The sequence below is a fragment of the Gallus gallus genome, chromosome 5, assembly GCF_016699485.2.
Source record: "Gallus gallus isolate bGalGal1 chromosome 5, bGalGal1.mat.broiler.GRCg7b, whole genome shotgun sequence".
Taxonomy (NCBI): Eukaryota; Metazoa; Chordata; class Aves; order Galliformes; family Phasianidae; genus Gallus; species Gallus gallus.
The window spans coordinates 25,069,083-25,076,207 of record NC_052536.1 but is presented as its reverse complement, the minus strand read 5'-3'; positions in this window follow the sequence as shown (position 1 = coordinate 25,076,207).

The window sequence follows — 7,125 nt, the reverse complement described above, 5'->3', positions numbered from 1 at the left end:
TGATGGAGTTGGAAAGCACCAGTCCATTTCTGGCTGGTGTTACACAGTAGTAGAAGACATCTCTTCATTATAAAGCTTCTCTTTATCGACGCGTGACTCAAATCTTTTCTTAAAATAGATCTTAATTTTTAGGTGTTTTGAGCAGTGACTTCATTTGGGCAGTGTAACTTAATTGATATCTGGAAGGAAATTCCTTAAAACTTGCTTCCTTAAGCTGAAGTAAAAGAAATAGCAGTTGTGCTTTTTTTATTATTGATGCCAATAACCTATCTGCTTTGTAGGATTTGGACATCTTCAGTATATGTTTGGTGATGGTTTATATATTTTTCCACACAGGATTTTCAGGTGTTCTTGTCTCAGCTGCCTTTAAACTTGATGCTGTGCCTTTGAATTTGTAGTGGGATTGGAGTTTCCTTTGTTCCTCCTGAGCTCGTTTTTCTTCTGATGTCAATGTCAGTTCATGGCTTGGTAATTTGTGCTTTCTTGCTTTTGAGGTTCTCTCCTAATAGGAGAGGATTTGACACTGGGGGGTGTGTGAATATTTATATAGCAGGATGTAAGTGGGAAGATGGAATGTTACTTGCAAAACTGGATCTGCTCAAATTTTCTAGGTACGTACAAAGGAGTCTTTTAAGGCTTCTCAGTAAGTTCTGCTACAGTAGCAGTACTTCTCTGTTATGAAAAGATAGGAGGCCTTAACAGTTCATTTTAATTTGCTACCCTGATGTGTAAATAGCCACCTCTTTTGCAACTCCATGTTAAGGTAGAATTGTCCACAGGCAAGTCAGTGCACGAGCTGCACTACATGTATTCTTCAGTCTTAAAAATGTCAGAAACTCACTTCTGTCACCTCCAATTGCTCAGCAGAATTGGAAAGGTGAAGAATCACTGGAAGTTGTGCTGGTGAACTGAACTGACTCACACTTAGTTCACAATTGCCTTACTTTGTTGTCCCCACAGCAAAATTTCTATAGAATTTTTTAGAACTGGTTTAAAAGTTTTTGGACTTTGACTTGAGCTAAGTGAATTAACATAATGCTTATATGTGAGTATCTTTGCCCCAGTCTTTTGCAACTCTTGGTTATACTGCTAAGCTTACTTCCTCCTCTAAGGAATGTGATCATGTGTAGCCCCATGCTGCTCCCTCCTTAGCCTGAAGATACAATTAAAGCGCTGCTGTGAGGAGGCAAAGTTCTTGTGGTTTAAGGAGCAGGTTAGTGCACTTGAAAATGTCTATTTACCTATTCCAGTATTTATATGGATTATATCCAAAATCTTCCCTCACTTTCTAACCTGACTATCGTGATGAAACAGTGCCAGAGCTCAGCAAAGTTGCATAAAAATGTTTGTTCTTCTAACACTCATTATTGCATGAAGATATATGAATAACTTCTTTTTTCCCTGTGACTAGTTTTTAGCTAGGTTTCTTAAATATGGCATCTGGGAGGGGAGCATTGGCAATGGTATCAAACTTTGCTTCTATTTATTGTTCATTTTCATAGCATCAGTCCCCCAATTGAGGCAATCACCACTGGTGTTTTGGTGGTAAAGAATTCTTTGCATCCTGAAAGTGATTGGATTATACGGTCTGAGCTATAGTACTTGCAGATATCCACATGCTTTTTCATATCCAGCACATTTTTTTTAATGCATTAAAGGGAGACAGCCTTTTACATGATACTGGAATGACTCTCCACCCGCTTTCCAACCTGCTGTATTTATAATCACAAGATATCATAAGGCAAGGCCTTGAACTACAGGAACAGTATCTTCATCTAGCTGTTGCCAGTGTAGGCTGCTGTAGTTAGTGGGCATGCTGTTGTGAGGACTGCTTTGAAAATAATGCCTCCTATCTTATTATGTTGGCCTGTGATGTTAGAGGTGGATGTTGGTGGTATGGCAATAGAGGTTGAACCTCCCCACCAAAATGTTCCATTACTTTTTGTTGTTTTGTGATAGATGGCAGCAGAAGGGGCAGTCTGACAAAATGGTGTCTAACATGAAAGTGCATATAAAGCAAAGGCGTATAATTGAATTCCTCCATGCAGAAATAATGGCACCCATTGACATTCACTGATGCTTGGTGAACGTTTATAGAGATTAAACAGTGGATGTGAATACAGTGAGGTGGTGGGTGGTGTGTTTCAGCAGTGGCAACAGTGGCAGTGAGTCACCTCCGCTGGTGCCGATTTTTTATGAGCATGGTACGCAGGCTCTTGTTCATTGCTGGTAAAAATGTGTGGCTAATGGTGGTGTCTATGTTGAAAAATAGCGTTTTGTAGTTGAGAGTGTGCTCGATCAAATAATGTTATTGTACTCTTTAGATTTCTACAAGTAGTAGAAACTACTACTTGTAGTTTCAAAGGAAATAATTGGGAGGCATTACTTTTGGAGCAACCAATGTACAATAAAAATCAAACGTTACCATTCATTTATAATCTCTGTGGCAGAGAAAAATAGTTGGAGGTAAGAAAAGTGTAGTTCTTTGAAAGTGAAATTTCCTGGTAGCGTACCTCATCTCCCCTGCTTTAGGTTCATAGCTGTATAATCATGCCTATGATTTTGGTTGTTGCCCTTTTATCCCCAATTTTAGTTAACCTCAGCAGTGCTGTTGCAGTGCATCTGTTTCTGTTTTCTTGGTGAAGTGATTGTTGGGTTGCTGATCACGGCATTCAAGTTAGCTCAGGTCTACTAGGAGTTTTATAGTGTCCTACAAACTAGAAATTATGATGAGAATTCCAGAGAGACAATGATTAATGCCCATGTGCTTGCCTCATATAGTTTCATCCAAGGGTGTTGATGTAAATACCAGGCCAAGGTTTCCTTGAGGACAAATGTGTAGAGCTGTAAAGCTCGACTAACTAGGTGTGATAACTTCCAGGAGAAGGAAAGCTGCTCAGAACATTATGGATGAAAATTCAGATCCTGTTCTTTTTTTTTTTTTTTTTTAGTTCTGCAATATAATTAGTAAGTAACTAAATTTTTGCATGCAGCCTTCAACTTTAAAACAAACAAGATCATAACCCCAATGGAAAAAAAAATCTCGGTAAGAAGTTAATGATGGTCACTAACCCTGCCAACCCTGACCAGTGAAAACGCATCATGCTGTGTGACAAGTGGAAATTGAAGTAGGCTTCTATATTACTGCTGTGAGGTTAACCAGTCTCCGATAGGTTCTGCACCTTCACAGTATATTTATTTCCATCTCCATAGTTTGAGGGATCCTACTGCATCTAAACCTAAATTCTAATGGAATAGTTGTACTACTGTGACATTATGTCATTGTCAGGGTTAATATAAGCATGTTTGAAGTTGATGGTGTGGGGATCTTTCTCCTTTTGCATCTACCATTCAGACATAGACACTGCTTAGCAGTGGAGATCCACTGATGTTGAGGTTATTTCCCAACTCACCAGGGAAGTTTATTCCTGCCAGCAAATCGGGGAAGCTGGAAATGGGAAGCTTGGCAGGGGAATAGCTTCAGAGTGGGTGAGACTGTATTTTACGAGTGCTTCTTGAATGCTTTGTCTGCAGAAGTTAGCCAATGTTTTGTAATGATGTGTTCTAGAAGATGACATCTGGATAGTTGCATTCATTACTCACTGTGAAACACAACATGCTTAAGCATGCTATATCTTTGAATTACACCTTTGTCTCCTCTGTGGATGCATTTCTGAAATCTGCATAGCGAAGCACACGATGCTTTAAGGAAAACATTACACCAGAGATCTATTTAAAAATGTGTCAGTGCATTAAAGTATCACGTCAAGAACAAACAATGATTAAAAAATGAAGGAAACATCCTCTGGTTGAACCAATGCCAGATGAAGGTAGGATCACCTCTGATGCACTGAAATATGTTGCCCAGCGAGGTTGTGGATGCCCCATCCCTGGAGACATTCAAGACCAGGCTGGATGTGGCTCTGGGCAGCCTGGTCTAGTGGTTGACAGCCCTGCCCATGGAAGGGTGTTGAAACTAGATGATCTTTGAAGTCCTTTTCAACCCAGGCCATTCTATGATTCTATGACTTAGCTTCTAGGTCTGCCTCTAAGGGCAGGTGTTTTAAAACGTTTTCTAAATACAAATTGCTCCCTGAAAATTTCAGAATATTTTCTTTTAGTAATTTTTTTTATACTGTCAGAATATACACTTGTAGTATCTGATCCCTTCTGAGTGGCACAGAAGTGTGTATGTTTAATGCATGTTTTGACGTTAATGGCTGTACATTTGCCCTCTGTCTTTAACCTCAGTGTAATAACCTTGACTCAGAAGTCAATACAAAATCCCTAAGCTGTGCTTTGCCAGTATCCTGAAAGGCCTTATTATGAGGACTTTTTTTCACTTGGGAATATGAATAGGATTAATTTCAAAGAAATTCCTAAGAAATTGTAATTTTTCTTAGATTCCTTTTTAAAGCATCGAGACTCAAGAGATCGTGTTCTGTGTGCATGTATATTGTCCTATAACATTTTTAACCTCTGGCTGATCCCAGTTGAATTGGATTTATCAAAGACAAATCCTTAAAAGTTCTGTGGAAATAGCTGAATGCAGGATTAAGATGTTTATAACTGTCCCCCCTTCCTGACAGTGATCCCTGGGAAAATGCTGCGGCACGCTTCTAGTCTTCTGAAATATTGGTGAATCCACCATTAAAACACCTTAACCAGTCAACTTTGAGGTGGAACTGTTTTTCTTTATTTTCCACCCAGTGACCATGAAGTTGCTCGGATCACTGTATAGCTGAATCAGTGGCATTTCTGAGGCCCCACATGAATGCCTTTTGTTTCTGTCCTGGTGTTGCTCTCACCCTGTAATCAGCCCTTAGGTGGCACTCTGTCATAGGAGTGTACAGCACCTGTATCTACATCTGAGCCCTCCTGACACTACTGCCAAGATCCTGCTTTCTCATATGATCCCTTAGGAAGTTACGAATGCACCAACACTAGTTACTGCTTAATAGAATTGTGGGAAGAGTTCTGGCATTTTGGAAATCCTCTGTGGCTTTTGTTTTTGGAAGAGAGAATTGCAGGACCATCTTAGTTTATCTAGCTCTTCCTTAAGTTCTTTCATGGAACTTACTCCTCTGTGGTAAAAGTCAAATTGCTCTTATGAATCAAAGCCTCTATTTTTCTCTAAGGGATTTTTCTGGGATGGAACAAAGGGCAGTGATGGAGTAGGCCATTCATGGCTTCTTGCATCTAGAGGGCTGAGATCTCAGTGCCCCACGTGCAGTGCAGGTAGGTACAGACCAACTCCAAGTACTGTTCTGGTGACTGTCTTCTCAGATTAAGCAAACATCTATGCTGATGTAGTGGCTCTGCCTGGAAAGGAGCTAGCACCATAGGGGCTGTGATGAAGGAAAGCTGTGTTCTGAATGTGACTAAAATGGAATTGATAACATGGTGATGTTTTGGCTGTTATTGAACAGTGTGTGCGTGGTTTTTTTTTACCCTTTTTGTCATCCTGCTCGCTCCCAGGGTCCTGGCTAGGGGGATGGAAGGATTTGTGAGGTGACACAGCTAGCCCAGACCGGTCAAAGGAGTAATCCATGCCATATGATGCTCAGCAGTAAAACCTGAGGTAGAGGAAGAAGGCAGAGAGGTGACTACCACAGTAGCTGTTGCTCTGAGGTTGCAGAAGCACCAGTCTGGTCTGCTTATAGGAAGTAGTGATTACTTTTGTGTTACTGGTTTCTTTTCCTTTTTCCTTCGCTTAATGAACTTATTTATTTCAGTCCTTGGGTTTTCTCACTCTAGCTCTTCACATTCACTCATCTGCCCCACTGGATGGTGGAGGAAGAATGAGTACGTGGCTGTGTAGGTGCTTAGCTGCTGGCTGGGAGATCAGCCCCCTACGGTTTATTATAGCTATGTCACTGTATTGCTTTACTGCATTTTTTTTTTTTTTATGTTAGTCAGAGGAAAGCAGCTGATCCATAGATCCTAGGCTGGCTTTGTACTATGCTTAATTTTCTCTGGGATTTATCTATAGCAGCATAAACGTCCCAAGCCCTGTTTCATCTACTCAAAAACCTACAACACTTCCTTCATATCCGTGGTGGAATTCAAGTGTCAGACCTGTCTGAGTGTTGCTGCAAGATTTATGATCTTGCTGACAGGGTCAGGTGACAGAAAATCACAACCAGTCTTTGATCCATGCACAGGTAAGTGTCCAAGTAAAATATTTGAGTAGCTCATTGTTGGGTGGGCTTTTAAAATGCTTCATGGCTGCTGCTGTCTGCTAGCAGCCCTCATTTACCCCACTCTGAACAGATGTTTTTCAGGGTAGGAAGAGGGAGGAAAGCAAGCTTCTGGCTGCTGGTGACTAATGCATTGACGTGATGTAGTATGATAATCGTAGGCACTGAGGAGAGCTGGGCATTTCCAAAGAGTGCTTCAGCTCTTAGGCACTACAAGAGTGTGTGTTAGCTTGTTTCTTTCCAATGATGATGGTGATTCAGCTGTAATTATAAATTTGATCAGTACTTACCTCAGTCGTGCTGTTGCATATTGTAAGCCTGCAGCTGTAATCAAGTAATAAAAGTGAGCATCACAAAAGAACATGCACTGAAGATGTTCTGGGATCTTTTCTTCTTCTGCCATAGAAATGCAATAACTTCCATCAGTCTGAGGCTGTTAGTCCCTGTGCCTATTTGCACACTTGACTTTAGGTCCCTGGTGTAGGACCACACTGTACTCTATGCATTAGAGATAAATAGATGCTGCCTTCTGATCTCAGATGTGAGTCTGAGCTGAAAATCTTGGGAGCTGAGGTGAAGCATTCCCTCTGTGCTGAGCATGGTGACTCGAGTAGTGCAGTCTGATGGAGGTGCTGCTGAGCAATTCAGTCCTCAGGAACTTTTTCATACAAAGAACTTCATACCATCACTGTGGTATTTCTGTTTTTGTAGGTAGAGCCCTTGGTTTGCTCTTCTTTCTCATGATGTGCCATCCACGAATGGCCCAAACATGGAAATCCCAGTAAGGATGGGAGGTGAGCGGGGAACACAGCACACTGTTTAAAGGAATGGGTGACTTTTGATCTAGAAGAGCTGGAGAGTACATTGCCACCTAAATGAGCCATAAAATGACTTCAGAGCCTGAACCAACAGATGCATTGGCTGT